Source organism: Myxine glutinosa, chromosome 8 (assembly GCF_964187855.1).
Source record: "Myxine glutinosa chromosome 8, kmMyxGlut1.1, whole genome shotgun sequence".
NCBI lineage: Eukaryota > Metazoa > Chordata > Myxini > Myxiniformes > Myxinidae > Myxine > Myxine glutinosa.
This window is the reverse complement of record NC_136268.1, coordinates 24607091-24622666: the sequence shown is the minus strand read 5'-3', so window position 1 is coordinate 24622666 and position 15576 is coordinate 24607091. Positions and strand designations below refer to the sequence as shown.

The window sequence follows — 15576 nt, the reverse complement described above, 5'->3', positions numbered from 1 at the left end:
GGCAAGGGGGGAGTTTAAGAGTGGAGGGGCAAGGGGGGATTTTGGAGGGGAGGGGCAAGGGGGGAGTTTAGGAGGGGAAGGGCAAGGGGGGGAGTTCAGGAGTGGAGGGGCAAGGGGGGGATTTGGAGGGGAGGGGCAAGGGGGGAGTTTAGGAGGGGAAGGGCAAGGGGGGAGTTCAGGAGTGGAGGGGCAAGGGGGGAGTTTAAGAGTGGAGGGGCAAGGGTGGAGTTTAGGAGTATAGGTGCAAGGGGGGGGATTTGGATGGGAGGGGCAAGAGGGGAGTTTAGAAAGTGGATGATTAATGAAAGACGAACATTGAAAACAAATTGGGTTTGTTGTGATTTTCAAGTTAGCAATCCGATTCAGAACGATGGAGGAGGGATGGAATGAATGTGAATTTAGACCATGTAGTGAGGGAGACGTATAAGATATTGAATTTCTTTTTTTTGAAGTGGAATGAGTTGGAGAGGAAATTGAGAAAAGCCTTTTAAATAGGAAGAAACACAGCGTGTTGTAAAATACCACCGAGTAAAACACTGAAGGGGAAAGGTTAAACATATTTAAATAATATTTAAACAGAACCGTGAACAATCTTATATGCACAAAATACCAACAGGGGGAGAGCCGAGAGGGACCACCACAAGTCACGTGAACAGGGCAAATGGTGGATGGCAAGGAGATAATGGGGGCGGGGCGAACAGCACACCTGGACAGAAAATACAGGATGAGACAACAGTACACGTGGAGAAAGGAAAATAAATGTTTTTTGTTTTTTTTTTGGGGGGGGGGGGGGGTGGGGATTTAGAACGTTGGACAGAGTATTATGTTCGGGGTAGAAGGGAAAAAACTAAGAGCCAAGCAAAACACGCTTAAGTTAACAAACACCGACGGGGGTACAACTACAAGGGTGCACACGAGGAGCAGAACACGATTAATTAATTACGAGTTACAGGAAATTCCAACCAAAACTAACTATAATCAAACAATAACGCATGGACGATAAAATAACGAGTTGAAATTTGACAATCTATCTGGGGAAATGGGGGAGAAACACGTGGTCGAAGAACGAACGAACGAATAAGAATGCATAAACGAATGAGAACAGAGAAGGAAATGTTTTTTTTTTTTTTTTTTGAGTTGCGATTTACATAAGGAAGTAGGCTATGGGGTGAAAAGACTGGGAAAACAGAGAACGAAAGTTATTGGATCACAAACGACGGACCGCTGAGAGAAAAACAAAGCCTCAAGGTTGGACAGTGTACACTGTACAAGGCCTCAAGACACGACACGAATTAACACGATTTTCAATACAGGTATGAAAGATTTGCACCGAAAATCTTCGTCGGGAGACAATATATACACCATAAAATAAATAGTTATAACGAAAATACAAATGGGAACAATTACTTAACTTCGATTTCGATGGATAGCGTGGAGAGCTGAGAATAAACGAACCCTCGCCAGCAAGACCGGAAACGGAAGTGAATAAAAAACGGAAAAAAACTTCCGGGGGTTTAGCGCTGTTGAAGAATTCTTATACACCACCCTATTTAAAATGTCCAAGTACTGATAAACTGGAGGTTTCTCTAAGTATCAAGAACATGATACGTTTTCTACAGCGTTTAAGTATACAATTCAATTTGACTACAATATAGATTGTAAAAGTCGTATAAATAAATAAATTCCAGAATTTACTGCCATTGACAGTGTCAACCAGAAAATCACAATACAGAATCACATTCAATCAAAATCATCCGTCCACAACTTTTTGAGATATCCTGCTATTTATAGTTTTTGGCCCAATCTCTCAATGGTGAAGAATCCCTTTAAAAATTCTACCAGCCAGATCCGGATCCGGATTTTCACCAAAATTGAATCGATTCTTGCTCGTCACACACAACCTGTCCACAAAGTTTCGTCCAAAACTTTTTGAGATATCCTGCTATATGTTGGTTTTAGCCCTATCTCAGAAACGATGGGCCAATTCCACACAGCCAGAAAGATGAGCCAATTCCACACAGCGAGTGATCTGTTGGCCTCGAGCGTGCCAGATGTCCATGTATGGTCACGTCTCTGTCGCACCTCTTATCCTCACTCTGATCCCACAATTGTGCTCGTGCGCCGTGACTTTTTTGTATACAAAATCAAGGCTCGTGGAAGAGCTAGAACACTGACTGAATGGATCAGGATGCAACATAACAAAAGAAACAGTTGTAAAGAATGGGGAAACACCAACAGCAGGGTTGAAGGATAATATAGAGGGAGATTTGGACAAATAAGGGAAGCGGTGAGGAAAGAGGGGCAGGGGAGGATGCACAGGTTGGACAAGACAGAAGCAAAGTCTCAGGAAGGCAAAAACGGTAAATTTGCAAGGAAGTGGGTTTGGGTTGGAGAGGGAAGAGTTAATGTGAGTAGAAAGATCATGGTTTTGAATCGGGGATGATCTGAGATGGCGATGAACACCCGTCTTCAAGCCCTGGAGGGAAGAATGAGATTGAGGAGGGTGTGGAAGTTGGTTCCACAGGCGGGAAGGTTGGTGCCACAGACAAATGAGTGGAGGTGAGCAGTGATCCTGGATTTAGGTAGTTTCACCGGAAGAGGGTTGATGGTGGACTGCGTGCGCCCTGCAGAAACCAAGGGGGGGAAGCAAAGCATGGACAAATTAGAGGGTGAAAGACAGACCACAGACCTGTCTGTGATGGAATAGTGATAGGTCCATTGACTTAGCTTCAAAGCAGGAGATTCCAATGATATTGAAGGTCTTGGTTTACATCGAATCAAGCTGAGCAATATGTGAGGCAGGGTAGCCACCCCAGAGGGTAAAGCAGTACTCCATCAAACTGAAGATGAAGGCCTTTCGGGGAATAGGAGTTCAGGTGCGCCAAGGAAAGACTTTCTATGACGGAGGATGCCCAGATGGCGGCAGGCTTTGGAGACCAACTTTGAAATGTGGTTTGCCCAAGAAAGATAATGGCCGATAGTGAGACCCAGGAGTTTTAATGACTGAACTTCCTAAAGAGGATTGTTAAGAAAGGTAGATGGGAGGGTTTGCCAGATAGTGAGAGTATAAGATTTGTCGGGATTGAAAGACACAGTTCGCACATTACCTTGGGGGAGCATTGGACACAAGTATGGGTGTAAACAAAGGAGAACTGGAGGAGACAAGGAAAGGAAGGAGAGGAGATAAGGGGAGGAAGAGGAGTATAGGAAGATAAGGAAGACGAGTAGCAGCAGTAAAGGAAGTGGAGTTGAGGAAGTGGAGTTGAGGAGGTGGAGTTGAGGAAGTGGAGTAGAGGAAGTGGAGTAGAGGAAGTGGAGTAGAGGAAGTGGAGTAGAGGAAGTAGAGTAGCGGAAGTAGAGTAGAGGAAGTGGAGTCGAGGAAGTAGGGTAGAAGAACAGAAGGAAAAGAAAAGAAGAAAAAGATAAGAAAGAGGATTTAGAGAGAGGGGCATTGGGTGAAGAGGTGAGGTGACAGCGCAGGGCAGGGGAGGGGGGGGGGGGGGGGAGGGTGAGAGCAAAAGTTGAGCTACTTACCTGAGGGGGAGGGGGGGTTAGAACATAAAGGGAGAGAAGTTCAATGACCACCATGGAAGGGGATCGGGGGGGGGGGCGGGTGGGGAGGGAAGAGTAGGAGTTCAGCACACTTAGCTGCAGGGAGGGAGGGGGGAGCGGGAGAGGACAGTGGTTCAGCGATTGAGCCAAGTGTGGGGGGGGAGGGGAGGTGGGCAGGAGAGAACACAAGTTCAGGGACTTAGCCTGGGGGGGGGGGGGGGAGGCACAGGGACTCAGCCCGGGGGGGGGGGCACAGGGACTCAGCCCGGGGGGGGGGAGGCACAGGGACTCAGCCCGGGGGGGGGGAGGCACAGGGACTCAGCCCGGGGGGGAGGAACAGGGACTCAGCCCGGGGGGGAGGCACAGGGACTCAGCCCGGGGGGGAGGCACAGGGACTCAGCCCGGGGGGGAGGCACAGGGACTCAGCCCGGGGGGGAGGCACAGGGACTCAGCCCGGGGGGGAGGCACAGGGACTCAGCCCGGGGGGGGAGGCACAGGGACTCAGCCCGGGGGGGAGGAACAGGGACTCAGCCCGGGGGGGAGGCACAGGGACTCAGCCCGGGGGGGAGGCACAGGGACTCAGCCCGGGGGGGAGGCACAGGGACTCAGCCCGGGGGGGAGGCACAGGGACTCAGCCCGGGGGGAGGCACAGGGACTCAGCCCGGGGGGGAGGCACAGGGACTCAGCCCGGGGGGAGGCACAGGGACTCAGCCTGGGGGGGGGGGGCACAGGGACTCAGCCTGGGGGGGAGGCACAGGGACTCAGCCTGGGGGGGAGGCACAGGGACTCAGCCTGGGGGGGAGGCACAGGGACTCAGCCCGGGGGGGAGGCACAGGGACTCAGCCCGGGGGGGAGGCACAGGGACTCAGCCCGGGGGGGAGGCACAGGGACTCAGCCCGGGGGGGAGGCACAGGGACTCAGCCCGGGGGGGAGGCACAGGGACTCAGCCCGGGGGGGAGGCACAGGGACTCAGCCCGGGGGGGAGGCACAGGGACTCAGCCCGGGGGGGAGGCACAGGGACTCAGCCTGGGGGGGAGGCACAGGGACTCAGCCTGGGGGGGAGGCACAGGGACTCAGCCTGGGGGGGAGGCACAGGGACTCAGCCTGGGGGGGAGGCACAGGGACTCAGCCTGGGGGGGAGGCACAGGGACTCAGCCTGGGGGGGAGGCACAGGGACTCAGCCTGGGGGGGAGGCACAGGGACTCAGCCTGGGGGGGAGGCACAGGGACTCAGCCTGGGGGGGAGGCACAGGGACTCAGCCTGGGGGGGAGGCACAGGGACTCAGCCTGGGGGGGAGGCACAGGGACTCAGCCTGGGGGGGAGGCACAGGGACTCAGCCTGGGGGGAGGCACAGGGACTCAGCCTGGGGGGGGAGGCACAGGGACTCAGCCTGGGGGGGAGGCACAGGGACTCAGCCTGGGGGGGAGGCACAGGGACTCAGCCTGGGGGGGAGGCACAGGGACTCAGCCTGGGGGGGGAGGCACAGGGACTCAGCCTGGGGGGGGGGAGGCACAGGGACTCAGCCTGGGGGGGGGGGGGGAGGCACAGGGACTTGGCGGGTTGGGATGGGGTGGGGGCTCGTTCGTACGCAGGGTCATTATATTTATAAAAACCTGATAATTTTGCGCTGTCGTTTCATTTATTTTTTCAATCAGTACTTTCAGTAGTTTTATTTCTAGCGGAGTATTTGATGTGTATATTTAATGTTTACCTTTTCAACGATAACTCTGTCCATGAAGCAAGGTAAGCAATTTCACACAATGGTAACTTAACGTGGAGCTCAGAGTTTACCCCTGAAACAGGTCGGTTATCACCAAGGTGAATCACTGCTCACTGCTGACGATTCCTCCGATTTGAGCTTCAAGACTTCAAACTCCACACAAATAGTAATACGCACCTTCTGATGCGCCGAGGAAAATGCAATCACTACTCGGAGCCCCGTGAGCTCAGCAGGTAACGAGGAATGGTCCTGGGGGAACAGCACAGCAACTTGGATTGTCGGTAATAGAAGCCGCTGTCAGACGTGGCGGGCACCAGACGCCTCGCCCAATCGCTCACGGCGTCATTGAACACCGTTTGAACCGTTCAGTAAAGCTCCTTCCCATTGGTTGGACGTTAGCAAAGCATTCTATACGAGGCGTGGCAGAAAGGACCAATAACAGCGATCGTTACAGCGAGTTGCCGCAAACTGCAAAAGAGCTCTTGCCATTGGTCAATGTTTTCGCCACGTCGCTCGCAAGCGGGGAGCCCAGGATGACGTCATTGCCACGCATTCTGGCAGGCAACGGAATCTGTGGATCAATTGAGCTTTAAAAGAAGTTTCTTCTTTATCTGTGCCAAGATTTGCTGCTTGAATGGGGGTATTGTGTCGTTACGTAGCTCTCTGTGGAACATTTTACAAATGAAGAAAGTCAATTATACTGTATATACATATATATTATAACGGTCTCAGTGACGTTGATGTGTGTAATTAAACGAATGGTGGGAATTCCAATCTTCATCTCGGTGCTTTGCCTAATGGCAGCTCCTAATTAGGCTTCCTTCTTCTCCATCTCTCCCGATCCTCTGCCTCTCTCTTTAATCCTCCATCGCCATTTCCTCCCACTTTCTCCTGCTATCTGGTAAGGGGCACTGCATCAACAGCGCCACCCGAAAATGAACCACCACCATCATCCATTCATCCCTCGGAATCATTCCCACTGCACCATGTACTGTAGTTATATTTGTCTGTTGTCTTCAAAACTCCGAATAAAACTTTCATGTAATAATTTAATCATCGAAGTCCTCGGAACTATTTTCAATGTAAGGTTTGTACTTCGGAATCACGGTGCGTGTTACGTCACGGTGACCACGCCTCCCTGTTGCCCCGGCGACCAGAGATACAACCACGAGGTGCGCGCTTCGTACGCAGCATTTTCTGAGATCCCGTTAAAGATAATCGAGAAAGAAGGAAAGAAAACAAACGAGTGTTGCGACTTGCGAAAGGAGACATTGTAAAGAGGGGGGAGGGGGTATTAATACCGCAGATCAAGGTAGGTTACTACGTACAGGTAGGTGGTCGATGTTATATCGAGTTTCTGTGCTCAGCTCACCTTAAACACTCTGCTGAACTTCCTCCAATATGTCAGCTCACGCATTGGTGAAACTACCGAAGTTTTGAAAAAAGGAAAACTTGGCCTTTCCCACAAAACGACTTCTACCTTGATGACTCAGCATGTGAGTTCTACCTGGGCTCTGGGAGACCTTTTGGAGTTCTACGTTAGATGGTGCTTAATGAGAAGTAAGTTCATGTCATGTATGCAGTACAAATATTCACCGTTGTATCCCTACACCGGGACCGGGTGGTATCCCTACGCGAGACCTCGGATGGCGCTGCTGTGAATCGGGCCTTGATCGGCAGAGTGAATAAACGCGTACGACAATTGATCGCAGTTTGTCCAGATACTTTACATGGCGACGAGGATAAACATCTAGACCATGACTTCTTTCGGCCATATCGATGAATTCGACCCTCATGAGGGGGATTTTGACACGTATTCTGAGCGGTTGTCTTTCTACTTCGAGGCGAACGGCATCGCGACCGAAGGCCGGATGAAGGCCGTCTTCCTGTCCGTTTGCGGAGGTGAGACGTTCACACTCGTTAAAGACCCGATTCGGCCTCGGACAATCCAGGAGCTCACGTATGCAGAGCTCAAGGCCGCTTTGAAGGAACATTGCAACCCATCTCCTTCAGTCATCCTGTGTCGGTTTAATTTTTACATGTGCAGACAGCAGCAAGGTCAGTCGATCGCAGACTTCATTACACACCTCAAAAAACTGTCACATCTGTGTGAGTTTGGGGACACGATCGAGGACATGCTTCGTGATTTGCTGGTGGTTGGCATGTCCGATGACCGCACTCGTAGACGCCTGCTTGCTGAGAGAAGACTGACGTTCCAAAATGCCAGAGACACCGCCATTTCCATGGAAAGTGCTGAACGCAACGCTACAAGCATCGGTGCCACTCGCTCGTCTGGTACCAGCCCTGCTGTGAATCGGTTGGATCATGTTCAGCCAAAACGTTGGAACAAGGCTCCTCGTCAGAAGCCAGTGCAGTCTCAAACCCACAACAACTGTTTTCGGTGCAACGGAAAGCACCCTCCGGAGACGTGTCGGTTCAAAGATGCCACCTGCCATTTCTGTTCGAAAACTGGCCATATTGCTCCAGCTTGCATCACTCGCAAGTCGGGAAAAGGAAAAGCTGCTGACAAGATTCATCAGTTTATCGGTTCGGAGGAACCCGAGCTTGACCAGGTGAGCTCTGTTTCCGACAACTCAGAATCGTATGACCTGCTTCATATTGATTCTCACCATAGGCGGGACCCTCTTCTTGCCAATGTTGTCGTCAACAATCGACCATTGCAAATGGAGGTCGACACTGGTGCGGCCGTCTCGCTCATCAGCCATGCTGTTTTCACAAACCTGTGGAGTGATGCTGACCGACCCCATCTGAAACCTACTACCTATGGACTCTCCACCTATACAGGTGAGAAGATTGTTCCCTGCGGTACATGTGACGTCACGGTGGGCTACGATAACCGTGAGTTTCACCTACCCCTGATCGTCATTCCTGGAAAGGGCCCTTCCTTACTCGGCAGGAACTGGTTGAGCATAATTCGACTGAAGTGGGAAAGCATTCATCAACTCCGGGCAGCCAACGTTTCTCCTACCGCAGCATACACACTCAAAAATGTGCTGGATACGTACCCGGATGTCTTCAAGGATGAGCTTGGAACCTTGAAAGGACATACGGCTAAACTCAGGGTTGACCGGGATGCCAATCCTATATTTTGCAGGGCTCGCCCAGTCCCTTTCGCCCTGCGTGAGCGGATTGACAAGGAACTGGATCATCTTGAAAATCTGGGGATCATCGAGCAAATCCAGTATGCCGAATGGGCGGCGCCCATCGTTCCGGTCATAAAATCGGACCAGTCCATCCGCATATGTGGAGATTATAAAATGACCGTGAACAGGTGTTCTTCATTGGATAAATATCCAATCCCGAGGATCGAAGACCTCAATGCTCGTCTCACGGGAGGCAAGACTTTTACGAAACTCGATCTCAAATCCGCCTATCTACAGCTTTGCTTGGACGAGAATTCGAAACAGTATCTTACCATCAACACGCATCGTGGGTTGTACAGGTACCACCGACTTAGTTTTGGAGTGAAATCTGCACCTGGAATTTATCAGCGTGTCATGGACAGTTTGTTTGCCGCCGAACGCAACGTCGTTTGTTACCAGGATGATATTCTGGTTACTGGTCGTACGGACGCGGAACATCTACAGAACCTGGAGAGAGTTCTGAAGAAGATTTCGGACTCCGGCCTACGTTTGCGTCGAGACAAGTGCAAGTTTATGGTGCCATCAGTCACGTACCTGGGTCATACGATTGATGCCGAGGGTCTACACCCGACAGATGAGAAAGTCCGAGCTATCAAGGATGCTCCTGCTCCACGAGATGTGACCGAATTGAAGTCATATCTCGGTTTGCTTCAGTTCTATGGTCGTTACATCCCGAATGTGACCGACGTTTTGGGCCCCCTTTATCGGCTTTTGAGGAAAGGAGTCTCCTGGAGCTGGGGGTTTACTGAACAATCAGCATTCCAGACCTCTAAGGATCTGCTCAAATCGTCCAATGTTCTCGTTCATTTTGATCCAGAGAAGGATCTTGTGCTGACATGCGATGCCTGTCGGTATGGAGTGGGGAGTGTATTATCACACGTGATGCCTGACGGTACGGAAAGACCGGTTGCATTTGCATCCAGAACGTTGTCCCCGGCAGAGAAAAACTATTCCCAACTTGACAAGGAAGGATTGGGAATCGTTTTCGGTGTCGGCAAATTTCGCCAGTACCTTCTTGGACATCATTTCACGATTCGCACTGATCACAAGCCGCTGATCAGTCTGTTTGGTCCAACTAAGGCGACATCTGACACACTACCGCCCAGGATCATCCGCTGGTCCCTGTTTCTCGCTGCTTATGACTACATCATATGTTATAAGCCCGGTTCGTCTATCACAAATGCAGATGCCATGAGTCGGTTACCCCTTCCAGAATCCGTTGATGATTCGCCTACACCAGGATCCATTATCGCACTGATGGATCATCCGGAAGATTGTGCTGTCGATTCCGGCCAGATCCGCACTCATACTCGACGAGACCCCATTCTGTCCAGAACTGTCCAGGCTGTACAGCTTGGATGGCATTTGCTACCTGAGGGTGACCCAGATTTTGCGGCTTTTAAAGCACGTAAAAACGAACTCAGCGTGGAAAATGGTTGCCTACTCTGGGGATATCGTGTCGTGATCCCGAAAAATCTGCGTTCCAGGGTCATGGATGAAATCCATGGCTGTCACCCCGGGATTGTGAAGATGAAGTCACTCGCCAGAAACTATGTGTGGTGGCCGAATCTTGATGCTGATATCGAACATCATGTTCGACATTGTTACCCCTGCCAGAGCACCCGGAATACACCTGCGAAAGCGCCACTGCATCCCTGGGAATGGCCCAGCGAACCGTGGCATCGCCTACATCTCGATTATGCCGGGCCTATTAACGGCAGCATGATTCTAATAATTACGGACGCGCACACAAAATGGATTGATGCCTATGTGACGCGTGGTACTACGTCAGCCATTGTCATCGAAAGACTCAGACGCTGTTTCGCCACTCATGGTCTGCCCAGGATGATCGTGAGTGATAACGGTTCGTGTTTTTCCAGTACCGAGTTTGCCAAGTTCACACGTCGGAACGGCATCAAACATAAGTTTGTCAGCCCACATCACCAGGCTTCAAATGGCTTGGCCGAACGATCCGTGGGAATCATCAAATCCGGATTGCAGAAACTTCAGGAGGGAACCCTGGAAACAAAGCTGTCTCGTCTCCTGTTCAAATACCGCATCACGCCACAATCAACAACACGGGTGCAGACGGGTGCAGCTCCGTCTGAGTTATTGATGAAACGACACTTGAGATCGACACTTGACAATCTCAAACCAGACATATCATCAAATGTTTATCAGAGCCAGCTTAATCAAAAGTTGGTGCACGATAAGACGTCCAACAGTCGATGTATCAACATTAGAGATCCAGTGTTTGCCCGAAATTTTGGTGCAGGTGCGACGTGGCTACCGGGGGACATCATCGAGAAGCCAGGTCCACTGTCCTGCGTGATTCGCCTGCAGGACGGCCGCGAAATTCGTCGACATCAGGACCACATAACCTACCGTCACTGTGAGTCGATGGAGCCTGTAGCATCGTCACAGTCAGGACAACAGTTCGACCCGCAACTGCCGGAGATCGTCGTGGCCGCTCCAGCCGGCTCGGATGCCCCGAAAACCTCTGCAAACGCTACACCCTTCGTGGAGACCAAAGGAATCACCTCGGACTCTGTATCCACTGGTACACCGCGACCCAAAGGAATCACCTCGGACTCTGTATCCACTGGTACACCGCGACGCTCAATGCGTGAGAGAAAAGCACCCGACCGGTTGAATCTTTGAACATGTTTTTTTTCACGTTGACACATGTTCTATTTTCACGTATTTTCATTATTCTCATAACCGTTTGCACACATATTTTCACATGTTTTGGAAATGTTGCTTTTGAAATGTCAATTCTGGAAATCTAGCACGTATTGCTCGTGGTAATTTTGGACTTAAAGGGGAGGATGTCATGTATGCAGTGCAAATATTCACCGTTGTATCCCTACACCGGGACCGGCTTGGATCCCTACGCCAGACCTCGGATGGCGCTGCTGTGAATCGGGCCTTGATCGGCAGAGTGAATAAACGCGTACGACAATTGATCGCAGTTTGTCGAGATACTTTACAGTTCAATTGATGAAAAATTAATTAAACCATGTACTATTTAATTCGATGTTATACAAGTAATGTATTAATTTATTTATTTATTATTTTCAGCAATATCAAGAAAGTTCTGGGAACAAAGTGCTGGAAAGTTCTTCCTCCTCATTTCTGCTTTCCACACTTGGTGGTGTTGAACTTCCTCAAGATAGAAATGCAGGAAAACAATAAAACAACTTTGTTGAGTTGAAAGACGATATTCACCGAATACAGTATTAGTATAGAACTGTTCAAGAACTAAATTGAACTTCAAAAAAAGAAGAATGCATTGAGCATATGTAAAAATGATTTATGATCTTGGAATTGATTAGGGTTGGGTTTGGGGTGTGACTGTGAGACTGAAGGATATGCTTCATTTTCTTATACTAGGGCGTGCCCGTACGTGGGTGCAAAAAAACATGCGTGCAAACAACAACAACAAAAAAAAACTTTGAAACCACGTGGCAGTAACGACCACAGAACCCCCCCCCCCTCTATTTACATGAAATGGTTTGGTCCATTCGCAAAGCCAAAGCGAACGGCTTGCGAGTACGGTAGAACCCCCCCCTCTATTTACATGAAATGGTTTGGTCCATTCGCAAAGCCAAAGCGAACGGCTTGCGAGTACGGTAAATAAATCGCCATAGCTCGGTAACTACTTCTCCGATTAATATGAAACCTTGAAAAGGCACATCCTCAGGTCCCCAGCAATATATCTGGCAATTTTAATTGAATTACTATCCGTAATGGCGCACGCGCTCTCACATCGGCCACGCCTACGCAACAACGTGTTCTGTGATTGGCTGGCCTACCCCGCAACCTGTTCTGTGATTAGTTTGGTAAATAAATCGCCATAGCTCGGTAACTACTTCTCCGATTAATATGAAGAGAGGTCCCCTTCTCCGATCCTCAGGTCCCCAGCAATATACCTGGCAAGTTTCAAGTATATCGGACCCGTGGTTGTCGAGAAACAGCGGTCACAGACAAACACACAGACACACAGAGATTACTGGAATTATAGATAGACTAGGACGTGCCCGTACGTGGGTGCCCGTTCCTTGCCAAAAAAAAAAAAAAAAATGTCTTCGCCCATGCATGCATGGGCGTGCCCGTAAGTGCGTGATGTGACCGTACAATGAATGTATCGTCCCGACGCCGCAGCTCGGATGGCGCTGCAGTTAATCGGGCCTGTATCGGCAGAGTTATTATAAACGTGTACTACAATCGATCGTACCTTACAGCGTCTGCTCGCCACGTTCAGCATCAGTACGTCGTCACTATGACTATCCGTAAGTCCGGAAGTGACGTCCTCATTTGACTGTCCGGAGGGTCGTATATCGCAGTTACGATGAATCGCAAATTAGTTTTAATTAGTTTTAAAACATAGTTTAACGCCAACATAGCACCAAAATAGTTTGCCAACGTGAAATAAATGAATACGCTCTCAAATGTGCCGTCCGAGGCAGAGTCTGTTCGCCACGTTCGGCACACGTGATAGCTCGCTGCTCTCTGATTGGTTGAATCGTTTTTTGGACATAGCTCGGTAACTACTTCTCCGATTAATATGAAACCTTGAAAAGGCACATCCTCAGGTCCCCAGCAATATATCTGGCAAGTTTCAATTAGATCGGACCCGTGGTTGTCGAGAAACAGCGGTCACAGACAAACACACACACACACAGACACACACACAGAGATTACTGGAATTATAGATAGATGATTGTGAATTTTCTTTTGTAATTTTGTATTGTATTTATTCACCTTTTTATTATTGAACTGTTAAAAAAATTGAACTGATTATAATATATATATATATACACATACACACAAGCAAAGGAACCTGGGTTCCTCAACCCACCCCCCACGCCCCTTCCTCCTCCCACCCCACCTCCATCCGGACTCCGACCCAACTCCCTCCCTCAGGACAACCCACCCCACTTCTCCCCAGGCCCCACCCTCCAGACTCATACTCCACCACTTCCCATTCACCCTCCTCCCACCCCTCCCTCCAGACTCTCATCCCACCCCTTAACCGCCTCCTCCCTCCCGACTTCCACCCAACCCCTTCCAACTCCAAACTCCTCTCCTGCCTCATCCCACACTTTCCCCTCTCTCCTTCTCCCATTCCTCATCACACAACTTCCCCTGCTCATCCTACCCCACTCCACCTGACCCGACCCTCATATTACCCTAAAACAATGTATGGTTACTCGTGCTGACCTGACCCTCATATTTCCATAAAACAAAGTATGGTTGCTCGTGCAGACCCGACCCTCATATTGCCCTAAAACAAAGTATGGTTACTCGTGCAGACCCGACCCTCATATTGCCCTAAAACAAAGTATGGTTACTCGTGCTGACCCGACCCTCATATTGCCCTAAAACAAAGTATGGTTGCTCGTGCAGACCCGACCCTCATATTGCCCTAAAACAAAGTATGGTTACTCGTGCAGACCCGACCCTCATATTGCCCTAAAACAAAGTATGGTTACTCGTGCTGACCCGACCCTCATATTGCCCTAAAACAAAGTATGGTTACTCGTGCTGACCCGACCCTCATATTGCCCTAAAACAAAGTATGGTTGCTCGTGCAGACCCCACCCTCATATTGCCCTAAAACAAAGTATGGTTACTCGTGCTGACCCGACCCTCATATTGCCCTAAAACAATGTATGGTTACTCGTGCAGACCCGACCCTCATATTGCCCTAAAACAAAGTATGGTTACTCGTGCTGACCCGACCCTCATATTGCCCTAAAACAAAGTATGGTTACTCGTGCTGACCCGACCCTCATATTGCCCTAAAACAAAGTATGGTTGCTCGTGCAGACCCGACCCTCATATTGCCCTAAAACAAAGTATGGTTGCTCGTGCAGACCCGACCCTCATATTGCCCTAAAACAAAGTATGGTTGCTCGTGCAGACCCGACCCTCATATTGCCCTAAAACAATGTATAGTTGCTCGTGTAGACCCGATCCTCATTTTTCCATCAAACAAAGTATGGTTGCTCGTGTTGACTCGACCATCATGTTTCCATCAAACAATGCATGGTTACTCGTGCTGGCCCGTCCCTCATATTTCCATCAAACAATGCATGGTTACTTGTGCTGACCCGTCCCTCATATTTCCATCAAACAATGCATGGTTACTCGTGCTGACCCGTCCCTCATATTTCCATCAAACAATGCATGGTTACTCGTGCTGGCCCGTCCCTCATATTTCCATCAAACAATGCATGGTTACTCGTGGTGACCCGTCCCTCATATTTCCATCAAACAATGCATGATTACTCGTGCTGGCCCGTCCCTCATATTTCCATCAAACAATGCATGGTTACTCGTGCTGGCCCGTCCCTCATATTTCCATCAAACAATGCATGGTTACTCGTGCTGACCCGTCCCTCATATTTCCATCAAACAATGCATGGTTACTCGTGGTGACCCGTCCCTCATATTTCCATCAAACAATGCATGGTTACTCGTGCTGGCCCGTCCCTCATATTTCCATCAAACAATGCATGGTTACTCGTGCTGGCCCGTCCCTCATATTTCCATCAAACAATGCATGGTTACTCGTGCTGACCCGTCCCTCATATTTCCATCAAACAATGCATGGTTACTCGTGGTGACCCGTCCCTCATATTTCCATCAAACAATGCATGGGTACTCGTGCTGACCCGTCCCTCATATTTCCATCAAACAATGCATGGTTACTCGTGCTGACCCGTCCCTCATATTTCCATCAAACAATGCATGGTTACTCGTGCTGACCCGTCCCTCATATTTCCATCAAACAATGCATGGTTACTCGTGCTGACCCGTCCCTCATATTTCCATCAAACAATGCATGGTTACTCGTGCTGACCCGTCCCTCATATTTCCATAAACAATGAATGGTTACTCGTGCTGACCCGTCCCTCATATTTCCATCAAACAATGCATGGTTACTCGTGCTGACCTGACCCTCATATTTCCATAAACAATGTATGGTTACTCGTGCTGACCGTCACCCGTCCCTCATATTTCCATAAACAATGTATGGTTACTCGTGCTGACCTGACCCTCATATTTCCATAAACAATGTATGGTTACTCGTGCTGACCCGATCCTCATATTTCCATAAACAATGTATGGTTA

At 49.7% G+C, this 15576-nt stretch overlaps 1 protein-coding gene across 1 annotated transcript in view; it reads right to left on the bottom strand.

Moving 5' to 3' along the window:
* The window catches only part of LOC137432298 (calumenin), a 33051-nt gene extending 27409 nt beyond the window's left edge, over positions 1 to 5642 (bottom strand). Inside the window, 1 exon segment of the mRNA XM_068124114.2 lies at positions 5450 to 5642. The gene's annotated coding sequence lies outside the window, so the exon portion shown is untranslated.
* Between the last annotated feature and the right edge of the window lie 9934 nt (positions 5643 to 15576).